Source organism: Anolis carolinensis, chromosome 1 (assembly GCF_035594765.1).
Source record: "Anolis carolinensis isolate JA03-04 chromosome 1, rAnoCar3.1.pri, whole genome shotgun sequence".
Taxonomy (NCBI): domain Eukaryota; kingdom Metazoa; phylum Chordata; class Lepidosauria; order Squamata; family Dactyloidae; genus Anolis; species Anolis carolinensis.
Window position 1 is genome coordinate 265,796,968 of NC_085841.1, and position 15,828 is coordinate 265,812,795.

Below are 15,828 nucleotides of genomic sequence, written 5' to 3' on the forward strand. Positions count from 1 at the left end.
GAACTCAATGTGGAACAAGTACCTTTAGTCACTTTGTTAAAAAGATAAATCATGAATCATTATATCACAACATAAACTGTGTGTTTCAAAGTAACTTACAGATGTATATAGATAGATAGATCAGATGAAATTGGCACCGTTGCTTATCTCCAGATCAAATGGAGTTTGCAACAGCAAACCAGATGTATTCTGTGTGTCACATGAAAATATTAGTGTGCATGCAGCAGTTAGAGATCTTAGTTTTAGGAGCAAACACACTAAATACTTGAAGAAAGAAACTAAGCTTTATTGGAGGAAATCTATTCTGAGATAGGACAGATACCCAGGATGCTGATGTAACCTAACTACATCTTGGAAGGTTGAAATAGATGGAGAAACAGCTTTAAGAGTATCAGTTTACATAGCAAAGGGGTCAGGATAGTTATTTGTAGAAGGAGACACTTTAGGGACCTCATCACACTAAAGATTGGATCCACTTTAAATCCACTTTAGGGAGGGGCCTTTAAACAGCTTAGCCAGACAGGTCCTGGGCCTCACCAAACTACAAAACCCAAAATTCTGCAGGAGGCAGAAACTGGATTTAAAGTGAATCCATGCTCTAGTTGATGAGGCAGCAGGCTACTCAAACTATCTAACCCTATCTAGCCCACTGTGAAGTCTTGTCTACTCTTCAGTATTCATTCAGTTGCATTTCCAACAGAAAAAAATGTTCAGTTAAATATTTCTTAGTACAGATGAGGCCTGCCCATCCTAGTTTCCATCTTTCAATCTTAGAGTTCACTGCAAATTACTTATTAGATCAGCACAGATTGTTTGCTCCAGGTAAAAACAGCCCTCAAGGAAGTGATTAGAAGTATGGCCTTGATTGTTTTTGTATATCTTGTAGTACATTGAATAGGGAAGGTGAAGAAAGGATACAGACTAACTGTTAATAATGAACATAATTTTTTACTAACTACACCTCAAACCTTGCTTATAATATATTGCCTATTACTAGTATCCTCACAACTTCACAGGGAAAGAGGAATGCACAGGTTTAAATACTTATGTGAGCACATACATACATGCAATTGCCCCTTGAGAGCAAGAATATGGCATATATAAAATTGCTAGAACCCAGAAGCTCTGCTTTCTGTAGAAATTGCATAGCCAAACAAGTTTTGTGTGGGAAAACTAGTCTCTAAAGCACAAGAGTAATTCAGCAAGTCTTTGCATTTCTCCAGGAGCCAGAGAGGCCCATGAGCAAACAACAGAGTGTAGATGGAGCTGGGGAGTTGGCATGATACAGCCTTTATTAGTTCAGATTTCTTCATTCTCTAGCTTGCTTTTACCTTCCGGGCAAAGAAAATTCAAGGCAATTAAATGCTGAAGGCTGTCCCATCTGTCCCAGAGCCACTTCTCCACTGCATGATACTTTTATGATATTGCAGATAGCTAGTTATAATCCCCAAATGCTTGGCTGTCATCAGAGGGAAAGTCAAGATGGCTTTGTTATTAAAGCTGGCATGCAAGAAGTTCTTCTCTCAGAGTGTCCTTTTTTGACCTAGTATTACCATTACTAATAGGGAGGTGTGTATTTACCCCCACTTACACTCCAGAAGCAGCACATTCCCTAGGTATTTGAACAAGTTTATTGATTGAACACGTGCATCAAAATATTTATATTAGGGAAACATTGAACACAAATTGTATACAATAAGAAATATTTGGGGGGAAAATGGTCTATGTGTGTAAAAAGTGTGTTGGACTATGGAGAAAATGCACCGCATAGCCTGGAGAAAATTCCATGTGTTTGAAAAATACACATGAAGCTCTAGAATTCTGATGGGTTGGGTGAAAGTAGTCTTGGCAGAATTGCCTATCTTTATTACTGGTAACTCTGCTGTAAAAACAAACTACTTTTCTCCCACTGTTTCTTAGCCACTATAGATCTGGGCCATGAACTTTCAAAACAATAACTGATAAAAATGTGTACATTACTATTAGTATCCTTTTGGTCTAATTGTGCTATGCAGCCTTCCAAATACTTAAATATAGTAGCCATGGTGCTAGTACGATGCCACTAAAATACATAAGTGGAAACCATAGTTGTTCAAAGTACTTTCAGGTCGTGGTCAAATTATACATTCCTTATAGGGTTCTAGAAGGATACAGGCTTTCACCATATATGTAAGTAGAAAGGTTTATCAAGGTATAAATGCCCTATACAATCATATACCCAATAGACATTAATTTTTTTGTGTTTAATTTTCTTCTTCCTAACTGTCTGTGATTCTTGCCACCACCAGCACTGTCTTACCCTGTCATAAATGCAGCAATATTTAAGGATCACGTTGTGTCAACAGATTAGCATAGCTACTGCTTTGTAAATATCTTGTTTTTTGAGATGGAACTTCCCATAAATTTGTATCCCGTTATTATTAGTAGAAAAGTAGTCATTCCCTTACTAAAATTACTTGGGATCAGCTCTGGCAATATATATAAAGGAAAAGTTAGAAACTTTTAGTAGAGGCCACATTTAGGGACTGGCTTTTTGTTGTTTCCTTGTTGCTTCTGTTACTCTCCTGGAAATAAATTACCACTTCCTTGTTATATTGTTCTTTTTTTATTTTTGCACAGTTACAAATTCTCCCTTTTTCTTTTCACAGCTTGAACAAATTGAATCCCTGATATACAAGAATTGCTGGGGGCAGCCAGGCAGATTGAGAAACAAGCTACTGCACTGTGTCTCGGTGTTGCCTCGCTTAAAATTCCTCAGCTCAAAATGAGCAGTAACTATGGTGAAGCTGACACATCTGTATGGTTTACCTCCACCTCCAACCTAAATCCCTAAAGAGGCATTCTCTACAAAAAACAAAACAAAAACAAAACAAAACAAAAAAAACTGGCATTGTTGATAAGAGGTTCTTAACTGTTTCTATGCAGCAACATCTTACATTGGTGCCTCTGTAGGGAATCCTTTCTTTGATCCAGAAAGTTACATGTATGTGGGAGGAATGGCAGACTAGTTTCCAACCCAATACTAATTTGTGTGGTAGTAAAGAATTATACTTACTAGGATACCTCTGTTCCAATTGTTCTTTGGTACATATTGTGAATAGCTGGTGCAAGCCACACATTATTTTTTATTACTTTTCTTACTTCTGATTTTATTGCATTGATTTTGTGTCATTTAAAAGGTACTGATGACCTCATAATATTTTTCATAAATAATATTCCCTGTAAATATAAGTATCCCAAAGAGCATTGGTGTTGCTTGACAAAACAATTGAACCGCTCACAGATTCCATTATTCTATTATTCCTTTTCTATGTGGACTGTAAAAACACTGAGCAGTATAGAAATATATATGGGAAAAGGGGAGTATAATCTAGTGTAATTTGGAAAGAAATGTGAGATGGAACATTTCAGAAAGTTGGGAAAGGAGATGCCTCTAAAGCTGAGACAGACAATTTTGGAAGATTGAGGAAAAACTTTCCCCCACATGGAACATATTAGGCCCAAAAATGCAAAACATTAACAATCAAAATAAAAAAAAACAGATGACTTATGGTCCATTTCTGTGGGTTATTTTTTAATGGACACAAATCTACTGCATCTGGTGCCTCTGGGAACAGAAAAATTATTTGGGATGGGGTGGGAAGGAATACAGTTCATAAGGATCCCTTGGGCAACAAAATTGCCTTTGAAGGCTACAGGCAAACCATGGCCTTCGTCATCTAGAGTAGTCTTAGCATGCTGAGAAGGGGGCTGTTTTCTTCTCAGTCATCTTGCAACTTCATAGATAACTTCATCTATAGTTGCCTGTAAATTAGAGATAAATGGTGAAAAACTCTTTAGCGATGTGCTAGTAATGTTAATCTCAGCTCTCCTTAAAAAAGGCTGAAAGCTAAAGTAGCCTTGGCCATTGTCCTTCCAAATTGAAAGGCTGGAGTATATATACACTCATGTATTAGTTGATCTCATGTATAAATTGTTATGGATTTTAATGTGAACCTTGGATAAATCAAGGATCATTCAATGAAAGCTCCAATTCCATCTCTGACAGCCAGTGCTTCTTTTAGAGTCTACTGGAACGAAATAACCCTTTTACCACTCTTCTCAAAACATAGGGATGATACCTTTTTTGATAGGAGTTAAGATACTGTATGTACATTGAGCAATTGATAAGTAGACCCATTTTGGGGAGGGGGTTGATATTTTTACTAAAATTTCTAGACATATAGGATAGACTGGGGTTATAGGACTTTCTATCGGGATGTTAACACAAGGAAAAAATTGAAACTACACATTAGACAATTATGCCCTCCAATATTTTGCATTTGAAAATCAGGATGTGTGATGACCCATGGGCAATGTAGTCCCATTCCTGGCACTGTGGTGCCAGATGAAGAGGAAAACTTGGGTTTTTCGCCGTTTCAGTCAGAATTGGAACTTTCCCAGCCAGATTTGGAAACCTTGCACCTGCAAGAGATTTGTCTTCCAGAAGTCTGTCAAACAAGCCCTGAGCCTCAATCTCCTACGTTTTCTCGCCATGATTTTTGTAAACAACAGAGAGGAGTTGATCAGGTGTCTCGCAGGAGTGCTAGGATAACTGCTAAGCATTCAGCTGATTAAGCCTGCTTCCCATGGGAAACTTTAGGGAGTCATGCATCTGGACTCAGAAAATAGCTTTCGTTTCTGGTTCTCCAGAGAACTGCTCTTGGGCGGGAAAACGGGACCCTATTTAGGTGTTTTACCCACAAAGGGATCTTGCGGAGTCAATTCGTCAGCAACCGGAGTAGCGTGTGTGGACAGCTACTCCGCTTCCAAGCCTCCGTTCCTGTCGCCAAGCCTTCGTTCCCAGCTTTGTTTACTCCACGAATCCTGCCTTGCTTTCTAAGACTCAGCCTCGTCTTGTTTCCCGGATTTTGCCAAGAAATTACCATGGATCTTGTTCTTGTTCCTTGTTTCCTTGTTGCCTTGAATCAAGCCTCGTTTACCCAAGAATCAAGTTACTTCCTAGCCTCGCTCAAGTTTCACGGACTAAAAGACCTTGTCATCTCCCCTCACTTTGCCTGGCAAAGTGAGTGTTTCGGTTATTGGATTACAACTTTGGACCTTAATATTTCATATTGGACATTGTTTCTTTGGACTAATTTTGACCTTTCCTGAAAGGTCTATTTCTGGACTATTTCATACACTTGCTTTTATTAACTTTATATATTCCTTCAATAAAGATATTAGTTAGATACTGGCCTCTGTGTATGGTTATTGGTGCTCTGCAGCCTGGGTCGTGACAGTTTGACTCCGCCACCCTAAGCACCAATTAACCTAGGCCAGTATGTCTACCGGAACCGTGCCGGGTAGCCAGCCACTTAGCTACACCATCGACAAGGACGAAGTGGACCGCATCCGTGACAAGCTCAATGCGCAGGATGGGGAAATAAGGGGTTTGAAGGAGCGCGGAATCCGTCTCCCGGCCATGGCGTTGCCAACCAAGTTTTCTGGAGAAGCTTCTAAGGTTCATGTTTTCCGTCGCCAATGCCAGGCTTATCTAGAGGCCCGTGCTGCCGAGTTTCCCCAAGAAGACATCAAGGTGGCGTGGATTTACAGTCTCTTGGACGGGCCAGCGGCCAACTGGGCGACGGCACTGTTCGACCAAGTCTCCCCACATCTAAGGTCAGCGCAACATTTCTTGGACCACCTTAAGGCGACTTGGGGAATCGAGGACAATTTGGAGGCAGCCGGCCACAAACTCCGGCGCCTCTACCAAGGGGACAGACCCTTGTCCCAGTACATAGCCGAGTTCCGAGTGCTGGCCCACAACACCGGCTGGAACGATGTAGCCCTCAGAGGACAATTTCGGGAGGGTCTCAACATTGAGATGCTGGAAGAAATCTCCAAGGTGGATCCTCCCCACTCTCTTGAAGCACTCATTGATCAATGTTTACGAGCTGAAGTCATGCTTGCCAACAGAAAACAATGGGTCCGAGGCCAGAGCGGTAGAGCTGGGGTGAAACCTCCCGCTCCCATCGGCGTCCAGCCGCGTCCAGTATGGAGACCCCCGCCACCAGCCCCGTACCCCAGAGGGAGCGAGGAGGTGCCGATGCAGTTGGGCAATGTGCGTCCCAGATTAGATGCCGCCGAGAAGGCCCGCCGCCAACGCCTAAATCTCTGTTGGTACTGCGGAAACGGGGGCCACTTCGCCAGAGAGTGCCCAGCCAAGGGGAAGCCCGCCGCCCGTCTGGCGGCGGCGTCCTCCACGGAGACGAAGGCGTCTGAGGCGGCTGGCGCAAAGCCGGCGGGGGAAGCCAGCGACCGGGCGTAGAGAGGCTCGCCAACCCGGTCAAAAAACCCACTCAAGAGCCGCCAACCGGGGTCCTATTTCTTCTAGTGGTCACCTTGTGGTCAGCAAAAAAAGGGCCCATCATGGTCCATGCCATGATAGACTCCGGAGCCACAAACAATTTCATTGATAGAGAGTATGCCGACTTTCTGGGATTACAATATCATGACTTCAAGAACGCCCGTGTGGTGCAAGCCATCGATGGCCGCCCCCTCAAGACGGGTCCCGTAAGCCAGTGGTCGGAACCCACCAGAATGTGGATAAGGGAACATATGGAAGAGATTTCCTTCTTTGTTACCGAGGTTCCCCATTTCCCTGTGATTTTGGGAATTCCATGGCTGACACTTCACGACCCAAGCATCTCCTGGTCCAACAGAGAACTGCAGTTTGCTTCAAAATATTGTCAAAACCATTGCCTTGTAGCCAAGGTCTGCCATGCCACAGACACTGAACCCATTATCACCTTGCCCAAGAAGTACTCAGAATATTGGGATGTATTCAATGAAAAAGAAGCCGAGAGATTACCCCCACATAGACCTTATGACTGTGCCATTGACTTGGTGGAGGGGGCCCCGATCCCGCGAGGACATCTCTACTCCCTGACTGAACCGGAGCAAGAAGCTCTCAGGGAGTTCATAGAGTCAAACCTTCGCAAGGGATTCATCAGACCCTCTCAATCCCCAGCCGCTTCCCCAGTGATGTTTGTGAAAAAGAAGTCAGGGGACTTACGCTTGGTGGTGGACTATAGAGCATTGAACAATATCACTAAGCGGAACAGCTATCCCCTGCCCTTGATCTCGGACCTACTAGACCGACTTCGAGGAGCCAAGGTCTACACCAAGCTGGATCTTCGGGGGGCTTATAATCTAGTTCGCATCAGAGAAGGGGACGAGTGGAAGACCGCCTTCCAGACTAAATTCGGATTATTCGAGTCCCGAGTTATGAATTATGGTTTATGTGGAGCTCCCGCAACGTTCCAGCATTTTGTCAATGACATCTTTCAGGATTATCTAGATCGGTTCTTGATCATCTACCTGGACGATTTTTTGGTGTTTTCTAGATCACAATCAGAACATGAGAACCACGTCAGAATGGTGTTACAACGATTGCGGGATCATGGACTTTATGCCAAGCTGGAAAAATGCGCTTTTGATCTACAAGAGGTAGATTTCCTGGGGTACCGCGTCTCGCCACTAGGGCTCTCCATGGACCCGGCAAAGGTTTCAGCAGTATTGGAATGGCGGGCGCCAACCAACAAGAAAGAGGTGCAACGCTTCTTGGGGTTCGCGAACTACTACCGCAAGTTCATTCCAGACTTTGCCCGCTGGTCTGACCCAATCACCAGCTGCATCCGTGGGAAACAGCCTTTCCGCTGGACAGATCAAGCAGAGAAAGGGTTCCAGCAACTAAAGAAATTATTCACGTCCCAGCCAATCCTTCAGCATCCAGATCCTGAAACCCCTTTTGTTGTGCAGGCGGACGCCTCCGATGTGGCAATCGGGGCTGTACTCTTGCAACCAGTGGGAGATCATCTTCATCCTTGTGCCTTTTATTCCCATCAACTGACCGCACCAGAGAGAAATTACACCATTTGGGAGAAGGAACTATTGGCCATAAAGGCAGCCTTTGAAACTTGGAGACATTGGCTAGAAGGGGCCAAATTTCCCATTGAAGTCCATACTGATCATCGGAATCTAGAGCATCTAAGAACTGCCCGCAAGCTAAATCAGAGGCAACAACGCTGGGCTTTATTCTTTGAACGTTTTAACTTCCAAATTCATTATGTAACCCCAGCCCAGACCAAGCAAGCAGATGCTCTGTCACGGAAACCGGAATACGCTGCAGGGCGCAAGGAGACCTTGGAGTCCCAGCTGCTACAACCCGAGAACTTTGCCACGCTCACAGTGGGAAACACCAAATCCACTCCCATTGAATCAACTCCCTCTACTCCAGGGCCCCTTTGTGCTCAGGAAATCAGGGCTAGTCAGCAAGCAGATGCCTGGGCACAGGACCAACTTCACCAAGGACTACGTTTTCCCTTTTCGCTTAAGGATGGGCTACTTTGCTATAGAAATCATGTTTACATCCCCCCAGGACCGGGCAGGGAAAAAGCACTTCGTCTGTGTCATGACTGCAAGCCAGCAGGGCATTTCGGACTATTTAAAACCATGCATTTGATCCTAAGAGATTTCTGGTGGCCCAAGATCCGCAAGGATGTGGAAAAATATGTCAACACCTGCCCAGTATGCCAGCGCTCCAAGACAAGAAGGGAAAAGCCCTCAGGGCTTCTGCATCCCCTCCCTACCCCATCCCACCCATGGGAAATAATCTCTGCGGATTTTATCACTGATCTACCACCTTCCTGTGGATTCACCACGATCCTAGTGGTGGTGGACCTTTTCACCAAGTTAGCCCATTTCATTCCCTGTGATGGCCTTCCCACGGCCAAAGAGACTGCAGATCTATTCCTCCAACATGTTTTCAGATTGCATGGGTTGCCCAAGAGTTTGGTCACAGACCGTGGGTCCCAATTCACCTCTCGTTTCTGAAAAGCACTACAAAAACTATTGGGCATAGACTCTCGTTTATCTTCGGCTCATCATCCCCAAACAGATGGGCAAACTGAGCGCACCAATGCCACTTTGGAACAATACCTTCGCTGTTATGTGAACTACCAGCAGGACAATTGGGCTTCCCTGTTATCGCTGTCAGAGTTTGCCTACAACAATGGGGTCCAGGCTTCTACTAAAGAAACCCCGTTCTTTGCAAACTACGGCTTCCACCCACGTTTCTTTCCCCCTGTCATTGAAACCTCAGAAGTTCCCGCAGCAGAGGACTGGCTGCAGGAACTCACAGCGGTGCAACAACTCTTGCTCCAGCAACTAGACCAAGCCAAGGAGGACTATAAACGTCACGCGGACAAACATCGCCAGCCGGGCCCCGAAATCAAGGTAGGAGACCGGGTTCTTCTGTCCACTCGCTTTTTGCCCTCCCATCGCCCTTGCCGGAAGTTAGATGCCCGTTTCATTGGTCCCTATCCAGTGGTGGCGCAACTTAACCCCGTGACTTTCAAACTCCAACTTCCACGCTCTATGCGCATTCATCCAGTATTTCATCGCTCCCTGCTCCTTCCGGCGGATGGTGTGCGCCCTGATGCAGACCGGCCGGCCCCCACTCCTGTTTTAGTGGATGGGGAGGAAGAATTCGAGGTTCAGGACATTTTGGATTCTCGCTTTCACCGCCGCCGCCTGCAATATCTCATTGACTGGGCGGGTTTTGGCCCCGAAGAACGCTCTTGGGTAGACGCTTCCGCAGTCCATGCCCCCGATTTAGCCCGCCGCTTCCATCAGAACTACCCTGCTAAGCCGCGGTCCCGCACCTCGGGGAGAGAGCCCATTTTTGAGAGGGGGCTTGAGGGGGGGATAGTGTGATGACCCATGGGCAATGTAGTCCCATTCCTGGCACTGTGGTGCCAGATGAAGAGGAAAACTTGGGTTTTTCGCCGTTTCAGTCAGAATTGGAACTTTCCCAGCCAGATTTGGAAACCTTGCACCTGCAAGAGATTTGTCTTCCAGAAGTCTGTCAAACAAGCCCTGAGCCTAAATCTCCTACGTTTTCTCGCCATGATTTTTGTAAACAACAGAGAGGAGTCGATCAGGCGTCTCGCAGGAGTGCTAGGATAGCTGCTAAGCATTCAGCTGATTAAGCCTGCTTCCCATGGGAAACTTTAGGGAGTCATGCATCTGGACTCAGAAAATAGCTTTCGTTTCTGGTTCTCCAGAGAACTGCTCTTGGGCGGGAAAACGGGACCCTATTTAGGTGTTTTACCCACAAAGGGATCTTGCGGAGTCAATTCGTCAGCAACCGGAGTAGCGTGTGTGGACAGCTACTCCGCTTCCAAGCCTCCGTTCCTGTCGCCAAGCCTTCGTTCCCAGCTTTGTTTACTCCACGAATCCTGCCTTGCTTTCTAAGACTCAGCCTCGTCTTGTTTCCCGGATTTTGCCAAGAAATTACCACGGATCTTGTTCTTGTTCCTTGTTTCCTTGTTGCCTTGAATCAAGCCTCGTTTTCCCAAGAATCAAGTTACTTCCTAGCCTCGCTCAAGTTTCACGGACTAAAAGACCTTGTCATCTCCCCTCACTTTGCCTGGCAAAGTGAGTGTTTCGGTTATTGGATTACAACTTTGGACCTTAATATTTCATATTGGACATTGTTTCTTTGGACTAATTTTGACCTTTCCTGAAAGGTCTATTTCTGGACTATTTCATACACTTGCTTTTATTAACTTTATATATTCCTTCAATAAAGATATTAGTTAGATTCTGGCCTCTGTGTATGGTTATTGGTGCTCTGCAGCCTGGGTCGTGACAGGATGAACATGGCCAACAAATGGACATGTGGCTGGAATGCAGTCCTGATGGCAAAAAGTATTGGTGAGGGACAACATGTAAAGCAGGAGAGGTTGCAGCAGTTAGTTTTTGCCTGAGTCTACTTGGAAGGGCACGATTCCACCTGCTCCTGTCCTCTCATCTCACTGACATAACTGAGTGCAATAAACATTTTCATTTTGAATTGAGTTTGCAGCAATTGAGGTCAGCTGAGGACACAGTAGGAGGAGATTGAAACTCGAGCATAATGAAAGTAGCGGAGAAAGTGGGGCAGCAAAGGAGCAATCAAAACTACTAATTTGGAACAGTTGGAGGATAGTGACAATTATTGCTTAAGGAAATGTATTTTATTGGCCAGAAATCAGAGATCCTGGTGGGTCTGTTGATCCCATAATGATCCATTGATTGAGTCAGTCAATCTTTTCTTCCCATCCTTGCATGAAGATCTTGTGGAGAGGAGAGAGGAATGCTTACTCTTTTATCCTCTCCCCTCCTGTGTGTTGTTGTTGTTGTGTGCCTTCAAAACATTTCTGATTCATGGCATCGCTAAGGCAAGCCTGTCATAGCCAACTTTGTCTATCCTGGATATTTTGAAGGAGTTAATCTGACTCAGCTGCTTGGAAGGGTTAAGCTGACCTTCCCTTCTTAAGGCTCCTGTGATGATCTGTACAGATGAAGAAATGAGCAGCAGCTGGAAATCTCTAGATAAATAAGGGATCTGGAAGAGATAGCTGTTCAGTAGTTGATAATGTTGGATTATCATGCTTTGGTTCACATGTCTTGGACCTGGTTTAGAACTCTGGAACCTAACCTTGTTCCTGCAGTCCTGTTTTGGACTGTGCTACTCTTGTAACTTTGTCTTGAACCTTGTTGTTCCCTGAACCTTGGAATTTGAATCTGGGACCTAGTTGTTTCCTGAACCTTGGAATTTGAAACTTGAACTACCTTCATGACTTTGAATTATGGACTTGGACTTTACTTTGTCCCTTGACTACCTGACTTGACTTTGGAACTCTGACTACAATTTGTACTCTTTACTCTAAGTGAACTCTTGGCATTTGACTTTTGGACTTTAAACTTGGCTACTGTGATGACTCATGGGCCTTGTAGTCCTGCTCAGGGCATTGTGATGCCTGATGAAGAAGAAAACTTGGGTTTTTTACCATCCCAGTCAGAACTGGAATCTTCTCAGCCAGATCTTTCCCAGGCAGATCTGGGAACCTTGCACCTGCAAGAAAGTTGTGTCCCAGAAGTATGTCAAACAAACCCTGAGCCTACATCTCCTGTGTTCTCTCGCCATGAATTTTGTAAACAACAGAGAGGTTTGGAAGCAGCCTCGCGCAGGAGTGCTAGAATAGCAGCTAAGAATTCAGCCAATTAAGCCTGCTTTTCGTGAGAATCTTTAAGGAGTCAAACATCTGGCCTCAGAGTTTAGCTTTCGTTTCTGGTTCCCAGAGAACTGCTTCGGCGGGAAAGTTAGACTCTATATAGGTGTTTTACCCGCGGAGTAACTTCGCGGAGTCAATTCGTCAGCCTCCGGAGCGAGTTGTGTCTGGACAGCGCGCTCCGTTTCAAGCCTCGTTCCTGCTCAAGCCTTGTCCTGGTTTCCAGCCTTCGCTCCTGTTTCCCAGCCTTTGTTTACCTACGGACCTTGCCTTGTTTCCCAGGACTAAACCTTGCCTTGTTTCACGGATTTTACCAAGTTATTCCACGGACCTTGTTCTTGTTCCTTGCTACCTTGTTCCACGATTCAAGCCTTGTTTCAAGTATCAAGTTATTTCCTAGCCTTGCTCAAGTTCATGGACTAAAGGACCTTGTCATCTCCCCTCACTTTGCTTGGCAAAGTGAGTGTTTCGGTTATTGGATTACAACTTTGGACCTTAATATTCCATATTGGACATTGCCTTTTTGGACTAATTCTGACCTTTCCTGAAAGGTCTAATTCTGGACTATTTTCTACACTTGTTTTTATTAACTTTATATATTCCTTCAATAAAGATATTAGATAGATTCTGGCCTCTGTGTATGGTTATTGGTGCCTTTGCTGTCTGGGTCTTGACAGCTACTGTTTACTCTGTATTCTGTGCCGGTTTTGTAGTTCTCTCAGCATTATGTGGACTTACTTGATTTATGTTTCTTCAGATAGACCTGTGAAAGACTAAAGATTTTAGTTCTCCATTCAAATAAATCTGGTCTTGGCTCATCTTGTGTTTGTTTGATTAAATTCCACCTGGGTTACATGACAAAGCCTATCATGGGATTTTCTTGGCAAATTTTGTTCAGAAGAGGCTTTTGCTTTCCTCTGAGGCTGAGACTTGCCCAAGGCTACGCAGTAGGTTTCTATGGTTCATGGTTTTTTTTTTTACCTAAAGACCATCATAAAAATTATTATTTCCATGCTGCACAAAGAAATGAAGTGAAAACTTTCCACTTCATCCCTGTCAAAAAGGGAGGACACTAAAATATATGTTCTCTAATGGCCCAACTTTGTGTATGTTTCATCTCAGATCCATTTGTTATGGTAAACTGTAGTTCCAGTTTCTTTGTTAAAAGAAACTGTAGCTAATTGCAGCAATTGAGAAGTCTGAGATCATGACTGTTTAATTCTTCTGGTTGCCAGCATTTCACCAATCTGCTCTCATCCTCCTATCAGCATTCCAGATCTGGGTCCTGCATGGAATTATGCTCTCTGAATGACAGAATGGCACATCTCTGCCTTATGTTTCAAATCAAGGCCTGCCGAACAGCATTTCAGATTTCCACTGCTGTCTTAAAGAAGTTTACAATGCAAGGAAAACAACTCCACCTCTTTAAAGAAGTAATCCTAACCCTCCTTCCTGTTCTAGCATACCACAGTAGAGGCTGCTGGCAAAAACTGCTTCTTGATCTTGCTGAGTGATATTGTTATTGAAGACACCATGCAGATTGTAGCATTACTGCCTGGAGATGTAACAGAAAAGATGAGGAGATGGCCTAGGGGGAAGACGCAGGGAGAAAGTTGCTTAGACGTACTCGTGCCGAATAATTAGCGATAAAAGCCAAAGAAATATTCATGACTTTGTGGAAAGATAAATAGATTTTTGATTAAATTTGGATTTCTTTTCTAAGGCAGTCAAAGTTGTTTGGTGATTGGCAGTGTGGAAATGAGTTTTCCGTGCATCCTGGTTGGCCTGAGGATCCTGTTTAGAGCTGTTAGCCAAGATAAAGAGGGAGATATAAAGTTGCTGTGAATTGGCAGGAAATTTAGAGTGGATATGCCAAGAGCTTATGCTGCTGTCACAGCAGTTGAGGTGCAGCTGTTGAGTGGTCAGGTTGTAGCCTGATTCTCTTGCTATTGCTCCCTAACCCATCTTTCATTCATATAAAATATGTGCTACAGCACATGCTTGTGTGTCTCTTGCTTGAGCCTTACTTTGTTTTATATGGTTTAGATTACTTTTTAAATATCACCAAGAAGACCAGATTATTAACATAAGATCAAAATCCAGCAACAACAATCCAGTGTGAATTGATCTGTTTATGGTATCATTCCAATTTTGTAGGTGATTTTGTATTGCATGCTAAAAACAAATGCACTTGTCCCTCCCTGATTTGGTGCAAATTTCATCTACACTCTATGTTTGAATTGAGATTTAGGAGTCTACATCACCAGCCCTTCTTCATTGGAAAATTGCTTTATTTATTTTTTCATGGTATCTTTGGAATATTTTGACCATATCTACATAAAATGTGAAGATACAGTAGACTCAATGTAGGGGGGTTCACATATCGGAAGTGCAGATGTATGATGATAGCAGTGTGTTTTTGTTCCTGTTTTGCTAGGCACCTATGCTTGGTGTTATAATAATTATAATGAACTGACAGCTTACTTGAAGAGAGAGTTCCCACCTATCTTTAATATTTTCATCTCCAGTTTGATCCAAAACATATCCAACAGTGTCATCCTGAGTCACTTTCTTATTTGGGATTTTTTCAAATCATATCTGATTGGCTGAGTTATTTTCAACACGAATAACAAAGAAGATTTGATGTAGACTATTCATTTGCATGTTCTTAGTGAAAACATTTGGGAAAGAGCTCACTCATTTGAATTAGACACACAACCCTTCGTGGAAAGTTTTTAAACCATCTTTCATGCTGTTATTATCTTGATTCAGGCTGTTCTTCTCCAAAAATTTATTTCTGCTAAGGAGAAAGGATATGTAGGTAACTTAATGCCTTTCCCCATTGCTCCAGCTTAACCAAATTCATAGGTTTACAAGCCATGTCTCCTTTGATTTTATTTAAGTGAGTGTTTCTGTTTGTGTATCTTCCATGTCACCTCTGGTTTGGTCTGGGAATTCAGTACTACTCAGAGTTAATACATAAATTGATATCAAAAAGCAGTGCTTTAAATCCACCAGATGTGAGGGGCCAGCAGGGATCCCCCCCCCCAATATACCAAGGAGCAACACCATATTTTTTCCCATTGACCGGAGCTATGTCTTCCCTGGAAATGTACAGCAGATTGGCAGCTTATGGCTCATAGACCAGCATCAGTCCATGGAACTTCACTTTGAGTAGCATTGCTTTAAAGCAGTAGTTCTCAACCTGGGATCCCCAGATGTTTTTGGCCTATAACTCCCAGAAATCCCAGCCAGTTTACCAGCTGTTAGGATTTCTGGGAGTTGAAGTCCAAAAACATCTGGGGACGCCAGGTTGAGAAGCACTACTTTAAAGACTATGGACTGGCAATGTCTGCTTTAATTCTGTGTTTGGCCAATGTAGTTCCACATCCAATTCTTGATCTGTTCACAAATATGTTGCATTCATGTGTTGTGTGCAAGCTTGCTGTCTACATATCTTTCTATTTGCATCATTAACCTAACAAATAAGGAAATAAGAATAGTCACACAATTTATTTGTGTTTGTTCCCTTCATAGTGGGACATTATACATATGTATCAGTAACATCCCAGTGAGTCAAATTAAAATCATAGTACAGAGATACAAATATATACTGCTATGAAGTATTCATTAACCATTGAGTATTTTGTCCTTCAAGCATATGTGAACAATAAACATGTCCTGCCAATCAGCCACGTAATGGTAGAAAATGAGTGTTGGTTGAGAT

The 15,828-nt window shown here is 43.5% G+C and overlaps 1 protein-coding gene across 17 annotated transcripts in view; it reads left to right on the forward strand.

Moving 5' to 3' along the window:
* Window positions 1–15,828, forward strand: part of brsk2 (BR serine/threonine kinase 2) — a 496,678-nt gene that overhangs the window by 390,424 nt on the left and 90,426 nt on the right. The gene's annotated exons all lie outside the window — the stretch shown is intronic.